At 37.2% G+C, this 25,960-nt stretch overlaps 1 pseudogene; it reads left to right on the top strand.

Moving 5' to 3' along the window:
* Positions 1 to 25,640, top strand: LOC131398439 (putative ribosomal protein uL13-like; annotated as a pseudogene).
* The last annotated feature ends 320 nt before the right edge of the window (positions 25,641 to 25,960 follow it).

A 25,960-nucleotide genomic window follows, 5' to 3' on the forward strand; every position in this document is an offset into this window, starting at 1 on the left:
ATGGATATCACAGTCATCACTAATGGCAGTGTAAGTTGTTACAGCCATTTAAGGGGTCAATTTGGCAAGACCTATTTAAACGTACATAATTTATGACTCTGGAATTGCACTTCTAGGCATCTTCCCTACCGCCTCCCCCAAACTCTGCACGTACACTAAAAGATATATGTAAGGATTGTATTGCAGCATTGTTAGAAATAGCAATAATGGTTAGTAATAGCCAAAAGAATAAAAAAGAAAAAATTTGAATGCCCTTCAACACAGAAATGATTATATAAATTGTGATTTACCCGTGCTATGAAATTCTATGCAGCAGACAAAAAGAAAGGGATAGATCAATATGTTCACATAAAAAAGACCACCAAAACATTGCTGAGTCAAAAAAAGCCAGTTGTAAATTGATATTTATGTTATGATAGCATATTTACATTTATAAATAAATAAATTCACAAATAGGAATCAGTAGTACATTTAAAAAACAATACACCACAACACGTTTAGATTCATCTCCACAGTGGAATAACAGTTTGATATTAGAGAATTTATTAAAATAGTACTTTTAGTTGGTCAAATGAGATCAAATAATATTTAGAAGGCATGTAACAAAAGTCAACATCCTCTCCTCATTTAAAACTCTTAGGAAAATAGAAAGAGATGGATAATTCCTTAATGTGATGTAATAATATATGCACAAACCCCAAAGCCAGCAATATCCTTCATAGCAAAGCCATAACAGAGGCAACCCGGTGTAAGTCAAGAACAAGGCAAGGATTCCAAAGAAGGGCACAGCTATTTGAATGTGTTCTGCAAGAGTGAGCCAATGCATGCAAATATTGGAAAGAATGAGGCAAATTTTTCATTATTTGTAGATGCTATCACGGTATATTTGAAAAACTGAAGAAAAAAACCATAAAAACAATAAGAAAAGCCAGTAAAGGAGTAAATTACAAAATTAATCTACAAAAATCAACAGTTTTCCTTTCTACAAAAATAGATTATAAAATAGAAAAAGTAATATTGTTTAAAATAATAACCAAAAATAAAAACCAAGTGAACAAAATAAGATAAATTCAAGAGCTATATGAGGAAAACCTTAAAACTCTATTGTAGGACATGAAAGACTTCAACAAACGAAAAACACCCAGGTGAGGACCTTCACTATTGCATAGCGATCATGTCTACTTAAATGAATCCATAAAGTCAATGTGATCACAATTAAAATACCAAGAATTTTTAGAACATGACTAAATAGTTACAAAGTTCATTTGAAAGACTAAACATAAGAGTCAGAAAAATAAATCTGTAAAAGAGGAGTTTTTAAGGGGAAATGAGTCACTTCAGAAATCAAAATTCATTTTAACAGTATAGTAATTTTAAAATTATAACGCTGGTTCAGGAACAGACATAGCTGATCAATGTTCAGAACAGAGTCTAGAAATAAACCCAAGTACCTACAGGTATTTAGTTTTTCCTAAGGGTGCTACTTGAAAATCAATAGTAAAATATAAAATATTTAGTGGAGATAAATAGCTAATCCTATGAAGAAAAACAAAACAAAGATGGATTTCCTACCTCATTTCTTTTATCAAAATAAATTTCATATAGCTCAACTATTAATCCAATGCTAAAATAATTAACAATATCATAGCAAATCTAATTGAGTATATTAAAAGAATATCTAGTGGATCAAACATCATTCCATGAATGCAGACATTTTTGTCTGTCCTGTTCACTAATGTATGATGCCTGACACACAGGAAGTGTATAATAAATATTTGTTTTATGAATGCATGAATCATAGACCAAAAAATTAATAAGATAAAAACTACAGAAAAAAATATGAATGACTTTTTAAAAATCTTTGAATTAGGAAGGTCTTTCTCATTATAATAGGAAATCCAGAAACCATTAGGGGAAAAAAAAGACTTATAAGCCTAGTCAAATGAAAATTAAACTTGTCCACTCAACAAAAATTCCCATATTAAAAAAACACACGTGAGAGGCAAACAACAAACCTTTTTTACATTCAAAAAGAATTTACTAATCAATACTAAAACACCAATAACCCAATAGAAAAATTAGCAGAAATTATTGAATAGAGAATTCGTTATACACAGATAAATGTGTACAGATGGTCAACAACTTCAGCAATAATTAAGTAAATACTAATTTTTTTAAATGCCACATTTTCTAACCCATAATATTAGAAAAGATAAATGGATTATACCCAGTGTTCACAGGTATCACTTTTTAAAAAAGGAACTCTCACGCACTATTAGTGGAAATATAAACCGGAACACAATTGTTAAGGTAATTTGGCAATATGTATCAAAATGCTGAAAATGTTTACCATGTGACCTGGTAAGTGTTGGTTCAAAAACTTGAGGAGTTCCCAGGTGAAGTTCAAAACTGGCCCCCGTACACAGGTGTAATAAGCAAGGGAACTTACATATGAGGCTTGTCTTGGGCAGCCGCAAGACTAGTAGATCTCTGCACCCACCTGCCAGAATCTTATAAGTTTATATAGAGGACTTAACTGGGTTCAGTCAGGTATTCAGTCCAGCTGGTCTCAACAACACCTTACTCTCTCAAGGCTGCATCCTTGAAAGGGCTGCTAGTATGATATAGTAGCCGGAATGTATATTCCAAGGACAGAGGAACGGGTCTAGCTCCCGGGTCAACCGGCAGTCACGTTCTCTCGATGACCTCCTCCAACAGTAAGTTCGATACATATACTGTCACAAATGTTCAAAGGTGTGTATTCATTACAGCATGATTATATTAGTAAAATTTGGAAACAATCTAAATAGTCATCAGTAACGGTCTAGTTAAACAGCGATGCATAAAAACAAAAGAATACCACACAGCTGTTAAAATAAAGGAAATCTGCACAATATGAAAACTAACTATAACATATATTTAAATTTAAAAGAAAATCACAGAACAACACGAGGATGCCATTTTTGTCTTAAAAAGTGTATCTATACATAGGTATATATACACCCCATGTGAGCACATAGGGCATCTGGATGGAAACACACCTAACCCTTAGTAGTGGTTTCTTCTGGTATGGGGCACAGAGGGTTTCTCACATCATGCAATATTGAGCTGTCAGATCTTCCACAACCATTTGTTAGCTTTATAATAAAAACCTTTTAAAAACTGGTTAAAATTTTAAGACAATATGGGAAATCCTTAATATTTCTAACAATAAAGAATGAATTTAATATAGGACATAATATATTAATATTAATTAATATCAATTTAATTAATTTCAGCTATATATTAATACAGAACATAATGTAGTGGGCATTAGAAGGCTGGGCATTAGAAGACCTGTGTTTGAATTCAGCTTTATCTCTTACTTACTCTCTATAATTATCAAACCTATATTTACTAAGATAATAGCACCTCTGTGCTAACTACTAGAATTCTAGCAATTAAAGAGACAGCACAGACCTTTCCCTTATGGAGACAAGAATCCCATTTACTGGTTATATCACTTAACCTATCTGGACTGCATTTCCCCATCTGTAAAATGGAAGTAGGAATGCCCACTTCCCAGATTATCATGAAAATTAAATGAGTTCATGCATGTGAAAGTATCTTGCTAGTACCTGGAACATAATAAGCACTGAGGAAATATTTGCTAAATGTTTGCTAAATATACAGTCACAGTTGACTCACTAGCCTGGGTTTTTAGTGAAAATAGAAAGACAACAAAAGCACCTTTGTTTGGAAAATAAATGATAGATAGATACTGTCTTACTTACCTCAAGCTGCTATAACAAAATATCATAGACCGGGTGGGTGAAACAACAGACATTTATTTCTCAGAGTTCTGGAGACTAGGAAGTCCAAGATCAAGGTGCTAGCAGATTCTGTTCCTGACAAGAGCTCTCTTCCTGGTTTGCAGATGGCCGCCTTCTTGCTGTGTCCTCACATGGCGAAGAGAGAGCTCTGATCTCTCTTCCTCTTCTTATAAGGACACTAATCGCATCATAACAGCCTCACTCTCAAGACCTCATCTAAACCTAATTACCTCCCAAAGGCACATTCCCAAATACCATCACAGTGGGAGTTAGGGTTTCAGCGTATGAATTTGGGGAAGGACACAAATATTTGGTCCATAACAGATATCAATACTTATATATTCATCGCGTGCAAAGATATTGCTCCCGCCTTAGAATCAGCCAAGATAGAAATATGACTTTATTTGAGTGAATTTATCAGTGATCCTGTGAACAAATGATAGTTTTGATATGTCACTCTGGCATATGCCATCAGAAAAAAAAAAGCTCCTGGGATGCATTTGAACTTGCTAGTTATTTCTAGGTTCACATTCCGGAATTCCCAGCTTGAATCTGTAAATGAAAGATGACAGAATTGGTACTACATAACTTCATTCAAATATTGACTAACCTGACTTTGGTTTTAAAATATTTATTTTAAATGTATTTTAATCTTTGTTTATGATACTGTGCAAACAATTTTGAAGCACCTATTTTTCATTGGTTTGCTTAACTAAATTAAATTGACAGTGAAAAGAGATGAAATCAACAAGAAGGAGGGAAAGGGAAAGAGAGAACAGATAATACTTACGTTGAACCCATCGAGAACAGTAAAGATAATTGCTTTTCTACCAGTATAACTCTTAGATATAATGATTGAAAAGGCATTTCAGTTTGGAAATCACTTGGTCAACGTGAAGTTGAGGTGACTCTATTATTTTACTGTAGTAGACATGGTGAAGAGGGATTGCATTTATTTCAGCCAAGGCTTTTTTTTTTTTTTTTTTTTTAGAGTTTTTGGAGTATTCTATGATTTATTCTCTCTGGTAGTAAATTGAACAACTAAGAAAATCGAATGACAAGAATAACTTTTAAGATAATAACTTCAATTTTAAAGCTAAAAATACAATAAAAGAACACAATAATTCAATTCAGCATCTGCTTATGAGCACTTCCAAAGTACAGAGAACTGCCCTAGGTGCTAAGTGGACACACACATGAATCATGCCTGATCTTTGCCCTTGCAAAGCATATATTCTAGTAAGGGAGCTATCAGATATGCATAAATAATTATTAAATAATAAAGAATGATTTACGTTCTTTAAGAGAAATAAAAGATGCTTTACAGATAGATAGAGGAGAGAGAATTTCGGGTCGGCAGATGGAGTGGGTGGTGTGGCTCAGGAAGTTTCCATGACCAATGTGGCATTTGAGCTAAGCCTTGAAAAATGGGTAAGATTTTGTCTGACAGGTGGAGATAAGGAGCAGGAAGGCCAAATGGAGGGAGAGCATAAGTAAAAGCACAAAGGTGGAAAAGTAAGATCATGCACAAGAGTCAGCCAGTGGTCTAGTTTGCCCAGCTTACTCTGGCAAATATGGGGGGGGAGCTATATATTAGTAGGAGCAGGATATTGCCATACTTCATAAATACAGTATGTTAGACTTTACTCTAAGTAATGGAGAGTCACTAAAAAATTTTTTTCGTTGTAGGAGGGACATGATTAGACCTATGCTTTAGATAGATCACTGTGACAGTATTAGTCAAGGGCAAAATTGAAAGTTGAGAGAACAGTTATGGATTGCTATGGCAAGGGGATAAGTAACAAGAGCTTTGGAGCCTGGGGCTAGGGTTGTGGCAAGAAGGAAGAGACCTTGAGCCCCGGGACAAGTGGCACATAGGAGGGAAACTGACACATCCTGAGATCTTATTTTGTTCTAGATGCTTTATACACGAACATTTGTAATCCTCACAGGAATCCTGGTAGGTAAGTAATATTATCCTCCTAAACTGAGGCTAAGAGAGATTAAATAACTTGTTAATTAGGTGTGTCTGATTTGAAAGTGCATATTCTTTCTAGTGTTCCTTCCTGCCTTCTTGAATAAAATTGACAGGAGTTGCTAGTGGATTATGAGGGGTAAATGAGTAAAAGATAACTCCCTGGCTTTGACTATGAGTGATTGAGAGAATGGAGGTGCCACCAATAAAAATGAAATATCCTAGAGAAATAATAGATTTAGGAGGAGAATGGTGGTCCAGTTTTAGACACTTTGAGTTTGAATCAATTCAAAAGTGTTGTCAATATTCATTAAATCCAATTTCTGTTACCCCACTATCTCTTGTTCACTCACTCAGATCACGCCTTCATCCCTCCTATTCCACCAAAACCATTCATGTGAAGGTCACCAACAACTGCCTCATGGTTAAATCCAGCGGTCAATTCTCTACTCTCATCTTAAATTATCAGCAGCATTTGACGCAACTGTGCTCTCTCTCTTCTCTGATAATTTTTTTTTCCTCTTTCTCTCTAAGACCTTGTGCTATTTCGCTTTTCCTTCTACCTCACAGATAAACTTCTTAGTCTCCTTCTCTGATCCTTCCTCTGCTCCCCAACCTTGTAATGTTGTAGTGCCCCAGGGCTCAGTCCTTGGTCCTTTTGTCTTCATCCACTCTCATCCTCTTGGTGATCTCATCTAGAGTCATGGCTTTAAATAGCACCTATATGCCAACAGTCACATTTATACTTCCAGCCCAATATCACTCCTGAATTCCAGAATCCTATAATCCAACATCCTATTGAACATCTCCACCTGAACATCAAATAGATGGCTCAAATTTAACATGCTCAAATCTGATCTCCTGCTCTTCCTCATCAAACCTGTTTTACTGGCAGCCTTCTCAATCTCAGTTGATGGCAACTCTACCCTTCTAGTTGCTCAAACTAAACATATCTAATACATCAGGAAATTCTAATGGTTGTATCTTCAAAATATATCCACAGGCTGACCACCTCTCATCAACTCTACTCCTACCATTCTGCTCCAAGCTACTATCATGTCCTGCCCAGATTACTACAATAGCTTTAAAGTTGGTCTCTCAGTGCTACCCTTACCACCCTATAGCCTATTCTCAGCACAGTAGCCAGAGGGTTCTTTCAAGATGTAAAATATATTATGCCACTCTTCTGCTCAAAACTCCCCAAAAGCTCCCCATTTCACAAAGGATAAAAGCCAAAGTCATTATGCAGGCTGACAAGACCCTAAACAATCTGACTTCTCATTTCCTCTCTGATCTTCTCTCCTACCATTATTCCTTGAATACACCAGGAACACTTGTGCCTTAAGGCCTTTGCAATGGCTATTCCTCTGCCTAAAGTGCATTGCCCTTGGATGTTTGTAGGGTTAACTCCCTTACATCCTTTAAGACTTTTACAAATGTTTTCTTCTCAGCAAGGTCAACTCTGACTCCCACTATAGAAAAGTGCAACCAGCACTCCCATCACCTCCCCTGTTAATGGCATTTTTGATTCCCTTTATCCTGTTCTGTCTTCCTCTCTTCTTTTTCATGGTGCTTCTCACATAAAATCTAATTTTTCTATTTTTTATGTTTGTGCTTTCTTGTCTGTCTTCTGCCACCAAAAAGTAAGGTCCACAAGGGCAGGTAACTTTGTTTTATTCACTGATGTATCCCAAGCACCTAGAACATTGCCTGGCACCTCGTAGGCACTAAATAAATATCCATTAAATCAATGAGATGTTCAGCAAACAGATAGAAATTTAATTCAAGAAATGTTTAGTGAGTATTTAGTATGTTCAAGATTCTGAGTAGATCTGGAGCCCAAGGAAAAAGTCAGAGCTATATCTGAGAGTCATCAGAATAATTCTAATAGCTGAAATTGAGGAAATGTATGTCTTGTTACCAGATGCAAATCCATGAAGGCAAAAGGGAGGCAACTAAAGAGGAATCTTGGGTGTAGAAGAAAAAAGAGAAGCCAGCACAGGATAGATGGAGAGCTCAGAATCATGAGCATGCCACTTCACAGAAAGAAGAAGTTTTCAGGAAGAAAAGGGGTGTTCAACAGCGACAAGGACCGCAAAGCGGAGAGGAGGATAAAGACCAAGAAATGGTAACTGGATTTGGTGACTATATTTCAAAAGTTACTATGACCTTAGCAAGAACAGTTATTAAAGCAATTATCTCATCAAAAGTTTTATGATGCTCAGTTATAAAAATGGTGCAATGGAATCAAGAAAAGATTTTATTTGCTACCCTAGTGAGAAAGCCAAGCATAGAACCTCTTTTCTAACTGCAAGAGTTTGGTCAGAAAGTGGACAGCTAATACCACTGATCATTTTTAAGTTCAGAATTGGAGTAGATATTTGAACACTGATGAACAAATTAATATAATGGGATATGGAATGGTTTTACATCAAAATGTTAGCCTCTCTCAGTCCTTGATGCCAAAATCACTAGACGTGAAAGCTGATGATGAGTATGGAAGCAAGCACATAATTCCTTCCGTCCCGACACAGGCATAATCTCTCTCCCAGGTCTCCTTCTGACTGCATCTCAGCCTTCACAAGATGCCTGATACCCCAGTTCAAAAGAAGCTAGCCATCCTCCTCCTTCACTGATTGATTTCACACAACTGAGACTTGACCTGGCGATAACTGCTATCTTCACCTGCAAAATCCCCTTTCTGCCATTAAGCTATATCATTATTTAAATGCAGGATAATACTTTTCCCATAATTAATCTGGAACCATGCTACGATTCTACATAGCAACACAAAGACAATGTTGATGGTTGCTAAAATAGAAACAATTAATGAAACAAATGTGGAGTAAAAAGCAAGTCTATATTCCCTTGCACTGAAGTATTTCTCAATGGTAAACTTTTTCAAATAATTTCCATCTCCTTTGAAATCTTCCATGTGTTTATTTACCATAAATAATCAAGAAATATGAAATACGTTTCACGGAAGATAAATAAGCCATATCCTTCTTTCAAGAGTGTGTAAATTCCACAAATTTCACGCTAAGACCTTCAAGTGCTCCAGTTCAATTTTGTAAGTGTGTAGTCGCTTCTCCTTGAGAAATAGTCGCAAGAGTTTTATTGTACTTTTATCCTTCAGGTTTTTTTTTTCTGATATCCTATTACACCACTTCATGTCCATGTTTTATAATTTGAAACAGGACGTTTTCTATCTAAAGGAGTGCACACAAGCATTTTATTTTCCCTTGCTGAAGATCTACATACAGTGGCTCTACTTTTTAGGACATCACGAAAAAATGTTCAAGTACCTAATTCAAGATTAAATGTGACAAATATTTTTAATGGTGATGATCATCATTCTTTTCACCAAACCTGTGCACCACAGCCATGCTTTACCATGGGATGGAGGAAGATGGTTAAACAAATAACCATATATCAACCAGTGAAATACAGTATTTTCACTGAAGTACAAATATGTAAAATATGCTAACAGTATAAATGGAAATATGTATACAAAATGGTGTTCATTTTAAAAGTAACTGCAAAATATAATGTATATGCTGTTTAAAATTATTACTATTGACTTATTTAAACTCTGCTTTCTTCAAAAATATTTGGTCACTTTGAAGGCTATGTAACACATAACAAGATAATATAAATTAACTTCCAGTTATAACATAAATAAGTCCTAGGGATGTAATGTACAATGTGATGACTATAGTTAACACTGCTGTATGATATATATGAAAGCGGTTAAGAGAGTAAATCCTAGGAGGTCTCATCACAAGAAAAAAATTTTTTCTTCTTTTTTTTGATTTTTCTTTTTATTGTATCTATATGAGATGATGGATGCTACCTGAACTTATTGCAGTAATCATTTCACAATATATGCAAGTCAAACCATTACGCCGTATACCTTAAACTTATACAGTGGTGTATGCCAATTATAGCTCAATAAAATTGGAAAAATATAAATTAGAAGAAATTTAAAAAGTAAAGAAAAATAAAGTACAACTATGTAAAACATTTATGTATAAGCTAATGAATTTCAGAAGTTACTTTAGTGAAATACAAAGTTTTATGTTCTGTGAGTTGTTTTTTTCTGTGAAGTTAAGTGCATAACAAAATATTTTTCAGCCATAGTTCATGGAAAATGCTCAAAATAGCTTCATGAAGGAAGCTGTCTCTCTGAAACAGAGGATGTGTTCTGAGCTCATAAGATTAGTGTTTCTGGGGTATATTATTTGAATATCAGAAGATGAACGGCATTGGTGTAAACATAATTCTTTGGATTGTGGTCCCTTCCTTTTGAAAGTAAATTCCATCAATCTAAATCAACCAACATCAGAACCCATTATATATAAGACACTGTTCCCATATCCCTCTCTACAAAAAAAAAAAAAATGCCCTTAATAATGATTACTGTCTGCTTCACACCTTGGAGATAATTATTCCCCCTTTGCTGAAACAAGCTTTTCCCAACTCCAAGACAGCCCAGCACATTTAGAGGTAAATTACAATTGCCTGAGCAAATCACATTAAGTGCTAAATTTATCTGAATAATCTAAAACAACTAACGGGAAATAAATGTTTCTAGCTCTTAAGAACTAGCATTCTCAATACCTCAGCAAAGGATTTTAACCCAATGAAAGCGTTCCAGAGAAGTGAGACTAAAAGATATATCACCACAATCTTGGCATTTATTCCATACTAATTGCATTTTAGTCAAATTAAGTATGAGAAGAAAATGACTCAAGGCTTCTAATATATTTAACTGTCTACAAGATCACTAAGTCCCCTTAGGTTTGTTTCTTGCGTTTAATAAATTAGCATCATTTTCCTTTGAAGAAGCCAATTCAGCTTCTGGAAGACCTGAGGAGAGAACGAAGGCCTGTAAGAAAGTTCAGCATCTTCCAAATAAGTCCTTCTGATACCAGGGAAGCAAAAAAGAAATGAGACCAGCAGTGGCTGGGGGTCAAAACAAGGACTTCAGAGTGAGAACCAGCAGGAAAGAGAGAATGGGCAGGTACAGCCCAGTTCAGCCAGAGGTCAACTGGCCTCACGTAAGGTGGCCTAATCTGCCTGATGGCATAATCCCCAACCAGTGTCCCTTGCAGTTCATTTCTGAATCACACAAACACCGCAGGAGAATTAATCCACTAATACCATTCTCAGGCATCTCCATGAATACCAACACGTTGACCATTTATATCTGCTTGAGTTCCCTGGACTTTTTCAATTGTAGACTATGCCTTTTTTCTTTTTCTTTTTCTCTTGTCTTTTGAGTGGTTTTGTTTTTCCTCTGACGTCAGGATTAACACCCATCTTTTTCATGAAATTTGAAATATACAGTCTCCACGATACTTAACATGAAAAGTGCTTGTGAGAGATCCATGGTTTAATTTCTAGCCTTAGTCTTAAGGGCAGGTCTAATTTACTATTATTGCCCTAAACTTTACAATTAAAAAAATTCTGTTAAACTTTAAGCTTCAGGAGGGCAGGGACTATATCCATTTTGTTCAGCGTGGCATAGGTATCACTTAGCAGAGCGTTGATAGAACAGAGGCTCAACATTTAGATTCGTAAGTCAGGCTGCCTGGTTCAAATACTAAGTTTACCACTATGAGCTGTGTAATCTCTGGACAAGTTAGGGAAGCTCTCTGGGGATCAGATTCCTCATTAACAAAATTGGGATAATAATGATAATATCTATCTCAAAGAACCATTGGAAAGACTGAATGAGATAATCCATGCAAAACATCTATCATAATGCCTGTGACAAATGTAAATGTTCAATAAATATAATGAATACTCATTATATGTTGGCTATTGACTGAACATTTAAAATGGTTTCAATCAGGCTATTTGGTCTTCTTCATTGCAAATAAACTAGGTCAATAGTGCAAATATACCTCAAGGCATGCTAAATGATTTATTACATTTCCAAGTCTTTCATATTGGGTTTTGGTACATATAGTTCAAGTCTCTTTTCATTTATCTTCATTAAACTGAAAAATACAAAACATTGACATGAGCTACTCTTCCCTGGTTACTATTTCGCTATTTTTTATGGTTTCATAATATATGATGTGTCAGGAAGATAAAGTTTCTCATGACCTGTTTATGAATTCTCATCTTTACTTTGAGTAAGTTTCTATTTCTTTGGGACTATTTTAAGTATTTCCTCTATGAAAACTGCCTTTCTCCTCTTGAATAAAATTAAATTCCCATTTTAGGGTATTTTTAATTTATAAATGTTATATCTTAAGGGTTTCTTTTTTTTTTCAATTTTTAAATTCACTTCTATGAGAAATTATCTTATAAGTAGTAAGGAGAGAGAGTTTCTCATCCTATGACTCTTTCCTTACTAGATTTGGTCACGAGGACTGGTTTCCTTGTCTTAGTGCTGACACAATCCTGGCCTCTTTCTGACTATTTATTGATTTTTTTATGTTTTCTGAGTTGCTTCAACATTTGTAGAAACAAAAACTAATCTTCACCATTTTCCTCTACATTTGATAAAATTAAAAGATTTTCGTAAGAGGAATAACAAACTTGTTTATATTGTTGCCAATAAACTAGATCCTGAGGCTTTCTTGGTTCCCTGCCCTTTCACTATCTTTCCTGTTGTTACTACTCTTTTGTTTTTATATTCTTCTCTACATTGTATTTTAAATACAGAACTTAAATAGGGAACTTGGAATTAAATTTAAATAAATTCTTAATTTTAATCTTTTGGAAATAAAAATGATAGGAACAAAAGGGGACTCTAACAATCCAACCTACATTAAAGTCCGGTCATGTCTTGTTTGGGCACCATGGTACGAGGTTGGATCTCAGTTCTCTCTTGCTCTCCAACGTTGAGTAGGAAAATCTCTTCCCGGTCCTTGGGTTTTTGCTTTTTTTGTTTGTTTTTTCTATAGGAAGAGGTTGAATAAATAAGCTTAAAGTATCCTTGTAGATACGAAATTTGTCTTCAATTGAACATATGCTAAAAATACAACCATTTATATTGCTGTGGCACTTATAAGAAGTTATAAGAAATAGAGTAATACAACAAAATACACTTTAACCAGTGAGCCTTCTGTTGAAAAAAAGTCATCTGAGAAATGTACTTACTTGGAAGAAACATTCCTCTCTGTCAATATTACATGATTATTTAAATACACTTTGTTAAATGGTGGATGTTTTTAAACTTAATGAAGTATGAGCACTTTGAAGATAATAACACTTCATCCATTAATAAGGGTTCAAATTTTATACTACATTAAATTTCAACCCAGTATCTGTATTTTCTCATAAAAAAAAATAGAAAATTTTGTTATACAAAACTCTGCACCTTGAACATGTTTTTATCATCATCCTTGCTCCTGGTTCTCTCCTTTCTATTAGTGCAGAGTGACACTCTTGCATTGTCTACTACTACCGATGGTGAAGAGAAGTGCCCAAAGTGACAGCTCTCTTGAAGAATAGTTGCACTTCCTCCTAGACCCAGGAGGAGGTGGGGGAAACTGAGAAATACAGCTATTGGGTATCACTACCAAAAGTACCAAATCATCCTGCTCTCTCAGCATTGACCGTGAAATGGCCAGCCTCCCGTTTCACCTAAAATGGGAGGAAGTTGCCCATTTATTTGGAAAAAGCACTTGACTAAAATAGGATTCCTGTTATTATAAAGGGAGATGTAAAAATTTGCATAAATAAACTTATTCTGTTGTTTCACTTGAACGTGAAAGTCTTCTAGACTACAGTGCATGTTCTGTTTAAACAGCTGTAGGGATTTTTTTTAATGAGATTCTATATAATGGTGTTTCGCCTTTCATCATCCCCCAAAAGAGGCTTCAGAAAAGTATTCTCATATATTTACCCATAAAAGCAGTCCCACAGTCTCCACTTTCGACATTTTACTCCTCCTTTACAGGTCTAAACCAGAATTGAGGTAACCATGAAATTGCCCCCTACTCACTCTTTGAGCATCCAAGTAAGGAAATTCTGTCAGGAAACTTGGGTCCTCATCTTAGTTCTTGAAACAACCTTCTGTGTGCTCATAGAGAGGTTAAGTCACTTAACCTCTCTGTGCCTCAGTTTCCACATCTGCAAAATAAGAGAGTTGGACTTGATCCTCTCTAAGTGCCACCTCTCTAGCTATAAAAACCCGTAGCACTAAAATAAATAATTTTTAACACCCAATTCAGTGAAACAACTTCATTTACAGATTCAGTCAAGTCAGTCTTTGGTTTTGACACTGGGAAGAATTTAGCTGATCAGTTTGCTGGGAGAGGGAGTAGGAGATTGGAGACCTAAGAGAAAAGAAAGCATTCAGTGACTGCATTTACTTGCAAGAAAGTATATTTATATTGGGATCTGGAACTAATTGAGATGGGCAAGATGCACTGATTATTGGTCCTTCTCTATCACTGACAGTAGGTTTGAATGCTGGGACACTGCCCAAGGTCAGATCCCATCACTGGCTCCAAGATACCTTAAGTAGGTTAGGAAATTTAGGCTCAAATCTTCAGCGTAGGAGGCCCCAATCTAATGCCCCCTGCTACTACATCACTTCTTGAGCCTTGCAACTATTCTACTCACTGAGAGACACCTACAGGTTCTTTCAATAACTTAACACAGTCTCTCCTGTTCAAACGCAAACAACCCAAGGTGAGACTATATTAAGTTTTTTCCTTATTGCCTATGAATTTATAGACCTTTTCCTCAGATAACATTTTGACGAGGAACGAGAAGAAGCAGAGAGTACTGTGCCATCAGGGGTTTAAAAGTGAGTAACCAAGAGAGTGGAATCCAATGGCAAACTGGCTCTGACCCCAGATTTTCAGTTCGGAACAGATTTGCATGGGTACCATGGTGGTCTCTAGGTACTACTCAGCAAGACAAGAACAGCCTAAAACCTGGTGTGGGAGATCAAGATTTGGCCATCCTAAAATATATCTCTTTACCTTGATTGTTTTCTCTGAGGGACATTTGACCTCCCCCACTAACTGCCTAAAGAATTTGACATGGTGGCTCCTTCCTGGAACAGATCTTCTATCATGATGGCTGTAAAGATAATGTAGGATAACTGTTACAATAGGAAAGTCACCAACAAGCCCATCTTATCAGAAGTTCTGTCTCTCTGGCCACATTCTCTGGATGGCCCTGCAAGGAGTTGCCAGACAAACATTCACATTTATAAGGGAAATCTCCATTTGTAAAGGTATCTCCCTCTCTGTTTTGGGAAGAGGGGGAGATGGCCTCATTTCTAGAGGCTTATCAATGTGGAAGGTGAGGCCTTAAAACTGCATAATAACCTTACTCTTGTTTACTGTGCTTTAGTGGTAATCTCCTGTAACTGACTCCCCCCACCCCCAACATCCTCCTTTGTCTTTGGGTGAACATGGTATTTAAGATGAGAATTTCTGCTATTGCGTTGAGAAACGCAGTGTCCCTGCTTTCTCCCATGTATACATGTTATTAAACTTGGTATTATTTTCTCCTGTTAACCTGTCTTGTTAATTATTTGGCCAGCCATAAGAACCTTAAAGAAAAGGGCAGAGGGAGATTCTCCCTCTTCCCCCAACACTGGCTTGGAGAATGATGAGACTCCACCTTTAACCAAAGAAAGCTGACAATAAGTTTGGGCAAGAAAATTATTGAGAATCTAAAGTCTCATTATCTATCATTATTAAGGGATGATGGATGGAAATTTACCAAGTAACTCAACTCTCATGTAAATTCCAACACATTTCTTGATTTTAACAATTTTGACTGTAATCTTTCTAAGCCAATTAATGGGGTGATCATATAATTTACCAACCAAATGGGGACTTTCAAGAATAAAAGGGAAAGCTATTTTTAACAGTGCCAGGACATGTCTAAACCAGGACTGTTGCAGGAAAACCAGATGTGTGGTCACCCACAGCAACTTTCCTATGTTCTTGGATGGGGTAGTCTATATAAAGCAACTTTTTGACTGTGAGCCAAGTTATGAGCACTCAGTTCACTCTGTTGAAATGCAGTGATACCCTCTGGATTTAGAATGCTCTATACCACTCTACCAGTGGACCTCACACTATAGTGAGCATCGGTCGGAATCACTGGAGGGTTGTTAGATTGCTGAACCCCACCCTCAGAGTTTCTGATTTAGTAGATCTGGGGTGGGGCCTGAGTATTTTTGTATTCCAAGTGATCCTGATGCTGCTGGTCCAAGGACCACATTTTGAGAAGCATGCACTCTACTCAGTGATGATCTCAGATAGCTGTGCCTTTCTTCGTTCTTGTATCTGCATTTTGTAGTCCTTCAGCATCAGGTCTCAGCTGTCCCTCTCCCCACTTTTTTTGTCAGCTATAAGTATACCTGTCCCTAGCAATCTCAGTCTTCTAATTCCCTTAATTCCTTCTAAGGTGCTTCTAATTTCCTGTTGACTGAGAAAATAAATATGCAATCTTATTAGAACTCTCTTTAAAATAAGTGCATAAACAGGCTTATTCACTCATTTCTTCATTCAACCAACATGTGTTTGAGTTTCCTCTGGGCAACCACTCAGAGTGAAGGCCCGGGCTGCATCTACTTTGGCTGCTCTCATGCTTTGCTGGCTTGATTCTCTGTCTCCTATCTGGTCTTCAAAGAAGGATTTTTTCCACATAAGTGTGGAATAAGTGAGGGATAACTGTAATAGTCACTTGGAGAACATGAAATTTAAAAGATACCTATTAAATTTTAAAAAGGGTTACAGTGACATTGCTATAGAGACATTGCTACATGACATTGCTTTACAGAGAGAACGACATTAATTTTTTTACAGTGTTTTGGTAAAACCTTTAGAAAGATATGGTATTAATTTATAATGTCCAACCATATTCATCATCAGCTCTACGTGTATGAAATTATTTGCTATTCACACAATACTGTCATCAAGTCATCCCCATCCTCTTGGCCCATCCACTGCCTATTGCACAGTGTCAGTTCATATTTAACTGAGAAATAGGGATTCTGCTAGAAATATAGAGAACAAACTTAACTTTATCCCTTCCTCATAGGCAGTAAATCCACTTTTAGCTCCTAAATCTACTTTAAGCTAATCTGTGAACTTTATGACCATTAAGCTATAAGTATTTCTTCAGTTTTTCATTGCCTTCCAATAGAAATTCCTCGATACTGGAAAGTTGTTCTAATGAAAATTGATGTTGGAGTAGTGTGTAAAAGAGCAAGAACTCTCACAAGCTGAGAGAGAAAAGAGAGTCCCCAGTGCCGGGTCCACTTCAAGATGGCATATAAGACTGTACAAAGGAATCACCTGCCTTTCATCCTGTGCTAATGCTGTCGGCACAGTGAGCAACTAGGAAGAAACTGGGCTTTGGGGTCAGGCAGAGCTGGCCTCAAGATTCTTCTGTCACCCACTAATGTGATCAAAAAACCCCAAAACTCTCACTTTCTGTGATTACTCTCTCTTTTATTATCTAAATGAAACAATTCACATGCCGAGAGAAGTCCAGCACCTCCCCAATATTTGAGGATTTTAGAAGGAGGGACATTCATGTTCCCATTCCTTCGTGCTCTAAGGTCTTGCTCCAAGTTCAATTCTCAATCCTCACTCGTACCTTCTATCCTGTAACTGCTCTCCTTTCTCTTCCTCACTTCACCCTAGACACGGGCCACACAACCAAAGTGCTGTCAATGCAAGATTCTTCAGAGTAACAAGGTTTTACTAAGTTTTGACTGCAACTGAGAATAATCTAACACAGTGTGAAAAACAGCTTTGAATTCAGTGCAGATCTCACTGTCCCTAAAAATACATCCGTCATTTCCAATCAGATCATCTTGTTCTTCCTCAGACTCTGACTTGCTACCAGGTGCCCAGCCGTATTCCATCTCCACGCGATCTCTCCATTCTATCCATTCCTCTGTCTTCCAGAAATCCTGTTCTCTCGAGTCACTGGTGCACAATCTAAAAATTTCTGTTACTTTATTATGCAAACTCGTTTAGTTTCTCAAACTCCATCCTACACTGAGTGTTGATTCCTTACACAGCCAAAAACTAGTTTTTTTCCCTTGAAATTAATATATTGCTATCTTGCAATGTTAATACAATGACTGTTGTCATCTTTTTGAAGACCATTTTTTCTTCTCCGCGATAATAGCCACATGAACGTGTGCAAGCTGATTAATTTATCTGAGTCTCAGTTTACTCACCTACTTCATACGATTGTTATGAAGACAAAATGTAAAAGCCCAGCCTAACACTTGCCAAATGGTAACTGCTAATATTGTTAATCATGGGGAATTTCCCTTGGAAGGGGTAGTTAATAAGGGCACCACTTGAGCAGTACTAGCCAACACCCATAGCCAGTAGCTGACATGCCAGGCTGAAGCTGAGGGTACCACACTCTGGCACCAGGGACTGCATTTCCTCATCCCTTGGGCACTACATTTTCTGGAAAATACATATTTAGAAATATTAGGCAAATCATCACACGCAAGAGCTAAAAATACCACCAGCACCCCCCAACAGCAAAGGATGGTGTTCTCTCTTGCTTATGTTGTTTACTTCTTTCTCTCAGAGAGGAGAACAGAGCTGGACAGAGGCCCAGCTATGTGCTACATGCTTCTGCATTCCACTGCCTGCCATCGTATATCTGCTCTGAGAATAAAGTGCAGTCACAGTTTTACAAGGATTTTAATTTCCTGATGAAACAAAAGTTGTTCTATAGATAATCTGCAAATCATTTCAGCTGAGTTAGTGTCAGTTAGTGTCAATAAAATGAGTTAATATCAATGAAAAAGGAGCCAAATTTAAGGCCAATATCAGGTTGTGGACTTGAATCAAGTCCCATCAGCCTACTGCTCATTCCCAAGTTATCTTCACATCGAAGTGACCTAAGGCTTTTTCTGGGCAAAGATCTCTCTTTCCTCTCTCTCTCTCTCTCTCATATCCTTTTCACAAGTTCCAAGATGACTCCTACTCTTACAGACCTTCCCTTGAACCATAACCCAAGCACTCACCTAAAAAGGAGGTGGCCTCAGTATTTTGGACTTTGTGGTACATGTAATGTGCACCCGCTGTGTGCCGGGCTCTCTGCTATGTGCATTACATGCATAATCTCAATTATTTTCCCAGCAACTCAATGAGATATATATTATGTCCATTTTAAAGACAGAAAACTGATACTCAGAGAAGGCAAGGTACTCAAGCATGGTCACACGATCAGTAAGTGAATAAACAGGATTCAAATCCAGGTCTGTCAGATGTCGTCTCATGTTTTTCACCACAAAATTCTCCCCATGTGAGACCATCAGCATACTATCAGCTTAAAGAAGAGTTCTACTTAGACTCAAAGAATTCTAGAACTCCTAGTGCAGAACCACTCACAGTCTAAAATATTCCCAAATACTTCCACCAAACTGGGGATAGTGTGGCATTCCTATGGAATGCAGGAATAGTCCACCATTTTTGGTTAATTTGATAAATTATAAGGTGCCATCTGGTAATACAAGGACAATTTATATATTTAGAACCCTAGGAACCACCACAAAAAGAGAGTAATTACTCCCAGCCTTTGTTCTTTCCAGTTCATCCTACATCTTGGTGCCCTAACTGTTCTAATTCCCAACTCCCATTATGGCATTTCTTTCCTTAAAAACTACCTTTCCCTCTTGGAAGTGCCTCTGCTTAGCATTCAAGACCCTGTACAGTCTGGCCCCAATGTAATCAGCTTCATCTTTCACCAGCCCTTACACCTAGATGGCCCGGCAGTCAAGCGAAACCACTCAAGATGCCCCTCACATGCTCTGAGCCTTTGCTCTACAATTAAAATGCCCTAGTTCAGGGTGGAAGTGAGAAAAAACTCCTCTACAATGAAAAGCCATAGAAATTTACCACAACAAACTACTACTTCCTACTTACTAGGATGGCTATAATCAAAAAAAGTGGAAAACAACGGGTATTGGCAAGGATATAGAGAAATTGGAATCCTCGTGTGTTGCTAGTGGGAATGCAAAATGGTATAGCTACTCTGGAAACAGTTTGGTGGTTTCTCAACTGATTAAACTTAGAACTACCATATGACTCAGCAATTTCACTCTTAGGTATATATATGAAAGAAGTAAAAGGAGGTACTTGAATAGATATCCGTACACCAATGTTCATAGGAGCATTATTCACAATAGCCAAAAGATGGAAACAACCCAAATATCCATCAACACATGAATGGATAAACAAAATGTGGTACAAATGGAATACTATTCAGCCGTAAGAAGGAATGAAATTTTGATATATGCTATATCATGGAGGGACTTTGAAAACAATATGCTTATTAAAGTAAGCCAGACACAAAAGACCACATATTTTATGATTTCATTTACATGAGATATCTAGAACAGGCAAATCCATAGAGACAGATAGCAGATTAGTGGTTGCCAGAGGCTGGGATGAAGGAGGATAGAGAGTGAGTGCTTAATGGGGATAGAGTTTCCTTTTGGGGTAATGAAAATGTTCTGGAACTAGATAATGCTGATGGTTGCACACCACTGTAAATGTACTAAATGCCACTGAATTCTCAATACACTTTAAAATGGTTAAAATGATAAATTTTATGATATGTGTGTTTTATCACAGTAAAAAAATTTAAAAGTCTATAGAAATGACATAAAAACTGCTCTATTTATTCAGTAACTCATTTATCCAAGGACACTTGCCTTGAGAAGAAATAGATTCCAAGCCTAATGCAATAAACATTTATTTGGAATGGATAAAAATAAAGAAGTACCCTCAACCAATATTAAAGTAAAAGAACTGGGTCCCCTTTTTTGTTACTAAAACTCTAGGCATAATGATTGACATAGAGTGTGGTTATGAATTGAGTAGTATTAATATTTTGAGAAATTTATACAATTAGTTAAGGTGTAGTGGATTCAAGTCAATTCAAGAAATAATCATCCATGAGAAACATCCAAAGAGTTTTTAAATTTTTATATCTATATTCCTGAGAAGCTTCGTGACAGTGAATCTGAGGCCCAATCCCACTACTAATAGTTGCATTTCAGACATTCATCCATTGCCACCAATTATCTATTAATCTACTAATCAGTGGGAAACAATGAAAAACACTTTGCAATCTATGCAAACCCAAAGGGAAGGACGGCCTTGGTAAATTCTCACTTTTCAGGAACTGGTAACCAGCTAAAAAAATTGTTCAGCAGGTCAAATCCATTATAGCAATTAGTTTCTATGAAAATGGATTTTCCTTCTAGACAACTTAGATAGACAAATATAATTGAAAGAGAAAATAGGCATTCTTCCCACCATTTGGGGCAATGCTCTGCATAAAATTTTCAATAACTTCAGCTTCAGCCACTCTTAGGAAATATGATATTATTTCTGGAGTTATTACAGACAATCAGTTGCAACAGAGATGCCAGGAAAAACGTTGTACAATTTAATGTTTGGCCCTTTTCTTCTCATGGTTATCCCTTTTTGAACACCAATTCTGACTCCAAGATCTTTCAGATTTATTCACTCAAATATTATTATCTGAAGGCCTGGTGCTAGGCAAGATAGAGCATATATTGCATGGTAGAAATAGCAGTGACTTTTGAAGCTAGAAGATTCAGATTAAAATCCTTCCTCTGCTTCTTTCTTGCTGGGGAAACGAGTCCCTTAACCTCGCTCCCTCATGACCCCCATTTTTAAAATAGTAATGATAAAAAAAAACTGTCCTACCTACCTCACAAGGTTGCTCTGAAGATGAAAACAAGATAGTGATTGTGAAAGTAAATTGTAAGGGGCAATGTTGAAAATAGTGATGATGGTGATGATGGTGATGGTGATGAAGAAGGCAACATCACAGCCCCTGCGCTCACAGAAATTACAATCTATTAAGACATTCACGTTCCACTAAAGGGCACAGATTCCGCTCATCCTGTCCTCACTCATGGCTGAGAGGTTTCGCTCCTCAAATAATGAACTTACTAAAGGAAAAGTGGGGTAAAGTTTACTGTTTGGATAGTAATTAACAAAGAATTAAAACACAAAAGCTGAAACATTCATTTATGTTCCTATTTTATCCTAACTTCTACTGTACTTCTGTACTTCTACTACAAAATATATCTTCCTTTCTTCCAGTTAATAATAATCATTTGAAATTTCCTCTTTATTATTTAGAATAATTTTCAAATATACCACCCACATAAAAAATTTTACAAAAGCTGAAGTTCAAAAATAAAAACAGATGATCTTACGTGTTGTTTGATGTAACTCCTCCTCCACTGTAGGTTTGAAAATTCTACCATCAGAAATTAATGTATGATATAGTCTTTCTCGAAGACAATAAAATCATGCAGTGTCTTTGACTCCGAAGTTCTTTTATAGCAATTGATTCTAAAGGAATATTTGTGGATGTTCATAAAGATTTAGCTGTAAAGATTTTCAATACACATTGTCTGCAATATCAGAAAATTGGAAATAACCTAAATGTTCAGCAGCGAGTGGTCATCTAACCATGATATTTCTGGTATTCAAAGGAATTGTTTTCTTTTTCTTCATACATTTCTGCATTGCCTACAATAAGTATCTAATAAATAAATTTTATTTTATAAAAATAAATTAATGGTCATTTTGATCACTATAATGAATTTATCAAATGCGTTTATTTCATTCCCTCCTGAAACCCCACTAAGATGACAGTAAAGGGAATGTTTTAAGGCATAATCCTACAAGAACAAAGGACAAAAAGGGAAATGACAATAGCCACAAATTTTTGGAAGCTGGAAGGCACATGGATCATTGATAACAGACTTAGCAGACTCGAGAAAGCTGAAATCTAAATAGGCAGTGGGGAAAGCCAAAAAAGCAACCAGATTTTCATCACAGATTCTCCCAAAGGCTCAGGAATTAACACCACCAGGCACCTCTGGAATAGACAACCCTTACAGCAGAAAGATTGCCTGAAAGTCTGCTTAAGAAGTTAGGGCTCCTGGCCCTCTCTTTTCCTATTGTGCACAAACCAGCTTCTCTTCCTCTCACATACCAGCAGAACACAACAAAAAACCCACCCAGCAAAGGGAGAATGATGAGACCCTGATGACAAGGAGAGAGACAAAGTCCTGATGACATGGACACTAGATTCTAAGCTCCATGAGGGTACAGAATGCTACCTATTTTAGGGACAAAAATTTGTATCTCATGTGCCTCTAACAATGTCTGATACATAGGAGGCACGCGGTAAATGTTTGTTGAACATATCATGTGAGCCCCAGATACAGCATTATCCCTAGTCTTTTCAATTACATGGACCAATGAATCTCCTTTTATGGCTAAGTCATTCGGAGTCAGGTTTTTGTCTTTTGCAACTAAAGTCCTAACTGAGATACTACTCCTAAATAAATCCATGCTTCCCAAAAATCCCAACAAAAGAAAACATTCCTTAGCTACTTCTTCCCTGGCAAAGCCTATGCTCATTAACTTGCGCAATCAAATCCATCTGCCCTTTAACAGATGAAGTAAATCTAAGTGCAGTTGTCTGTGACTTGAATTAGAAATCATAGCTCTTTACTATTTGGGTGTTATTTACAACTAATCCAACCAATCCCTCTCTTCATACCCTCTTCCCTTATGATTGTTGAATTGCCTTTCTTGGAAGATTGTTACAGAAAAAAAAATCTCACTGGACAAGATGAGTAGAGAGTTTGTTTTATTCTGCTACTATTGCCAGCAATAGAGGAGAGAGCACAGACCAAGTCTGGGGGCCTAGCTCTGTAGAGACAAAGGGCTGGAGAATGCTTGAGAGCTGAGATGGGGATCATAGGCCCCCTCTGTTTGCTAATTGGCCTTACCCAATGGATACTTGTCGTATCTTCATGACAAGAGGTAGTTTTACAACTTGGAACAAGGAGTCTGAGAAAGTTAAGCTTCTATCCTCCCACAGAGAATGGGAGGGAGGAGCTGTATCTCCTTTAATTTTTATATTTCAGAAAGAAGGCTCCCAGGTCCTTGAGAAAGATTCCTGGGTTGTAAAACTGGCAAGATGTTTTTTAAAAGATTTACTTCTCAAAGGGGCAGAGAAAAGATTTACAGCGACAAGTTTTCTAAAGTAAATGCATTAGGAAAATGAAGGTCAGGAGCCTAGAGTCAGGAAGAAGCCTGTCTAAAGTTTAGTCAAGCTAAAGGGAACTTTAAGCCTGTCTTGGTCAAGACTTTGGGAAAATGGCAGGATACTTTTTTTTATGATGTTTTTTTTACAATTTTTACGAACAATTTTTTTATGATTCACAAAACATCTGTCAAAGTGTTCTAGTCTCACTGAAGTTCCTCCTAAGAAGAATACAAACTCTTAATTTTATTTATTCAGGAAAAATTTGTGAGAAGAGTTACCCTCATGTCCAGCAAAAGAACTTACGTTCCCCTGTCTGATGCCCATTATTCTTCTTGGGACACAGTGAAATCTGTACTGAGTGGAATATATAATCACTCATCCTATATGATCTCCCACAGAAATTACCCAGGTTTTCTAACACTGGCTGCTATAACCAGAATACAACAATTTTGGGGTGTTACCAACAAAGGGGAAAAGATTCTGTAATGGGAATCAAATAAAGTCCTTTCATTGCAGCCATTTAGAAACTCCCTCAAGCAGGAGGCTAATGAAATGTAAAAACCATGGCAAAGAGGAAAAAGAGTTAAAAAGTTGAAGGAAAATCTCTCTCTTCTCCAAGCTATCAAACCCCTCCTGGGTTTACTTCCCTCGCCACCAGGCCCTTTGATCAATCAACTCAATGATGTCTACCAGCTTCCTTAATTCACTTGCCTCCATGTCCTTATACCTTAATCCTACCTTGCCAATCCCTAAACTTGGATCAGTTCAACAATTTACTTTCTCTACCATTACTACTATGAAGTTGAGTACTATTGGAGCAATCTCAGAACTTTATCTACTGGCAGTATTACATATGTAAAGCTTCTGTAGACAGAATAATGCCCCCTACAAAGATGCTCACATCCCAACTCCCAGAATCTGGGAATATGTGACTTTACATGAAAAATGAAACTTTACAGATGTGATTAAGTTAAAATTTTTGAAATTGGGAGATTATCCTGGATTGCTCAAGTGGGTCCAAGGATCAAAAGAAAAGATGTAAACAACGGAAGCAGAAAGGTGGAGTGATGTGCTTTGAAGATGGAGGAAGGGGCCATGAGCCAAACAATGCAGGTGTCCTCTAGAAGCTGGAATTCTCTCCTGGATTCTCCAGAAGAGACACAGCCCTTCAGATACCTTGATTCTAGCCCCATAAGCTACATTTCAGACTTCTGATGTCCAGAAGATAACAATATGTGGCTTTCCAGGTAGCTATTGAAGATGCAGTGGGGCAGGTCCTAGTGCCCAATGGCTGATGCCATCTCCTGGCCACACAGTGGCCATCATGATCAAGGAGGTACTGCTGGGCTAGAAGCTAGTGTTCGTGAGCTACAAAGGCATCAACATTTATGGCAATTTCTATAGAAACAGGCGCACACCATTTGAAGCGTGCTGCCCCATGAGACCAAGTAAGGCTAGGCTGCCTTTGACTACCTCAAGGTGTTAAATGGGATCCTGCCACCCTATAGCAAGAAACAGTAGGTAGTGGTTCCTGCTGCCCTCAAGGTTGTACATCTGAAGTCTACACAGAAGTTTGCCTACCTGGGGTGCCCCGAGGTTGGCTGGAAGTACCAGGTGGTGAAGCCACCCTGGAGGAGAAGAAGGAGAAGGCCAAGATCCATTGCTGGAAGAAAAAACAGCTCATGAGGCTATGGATACAGAGTGAAAAGAACATGGAGAAGAAAATTGACAAATACACAGAGATTCTCAAGACCCACACAGTCCTGGCCTGAGCCCAAGACTTTATTCCTTATGCTTGGCCTGGCTTGCCCTTCCTCCATCACTGCCCTGGGTATGGAGGATCCAGGGACAGCCATCCAGGTATCAAGACAGCCTGGGGCTTAGAAGCCTGGGGGCATAGAAAGGGTCTTAGTCACTGCTTCTGTTTAAGAAAAGACTTTCCTTCAAAAATTTACTTTAAACAGCTCTAACACTTGTGCATACAAAGTTCATCTGTGATCTACTAGTTCACGAGAGAGTTGTCGACAATCCGCAGTAGGAACAACTAGTTACTTTAGTTTCAATATTTGCACAAGTGAGCTGGAAAACTAAT

This window comes from Diceros bicornis, chromosome 1 (assembly GCF_020826845.1).
Source record: "Diceros bicornis minor isolate mBicDic1 chromosome 1, mDicBic1.mat.cur, whole genome shotgun sequence".
In the NCBI taxonomy this organism is placed as follows: Eukaryota; Metazoa; Chordata; class Mammalia; order Perissodactyla; family Rhinocerotidae; genus Diceros; species Diceros bicornis.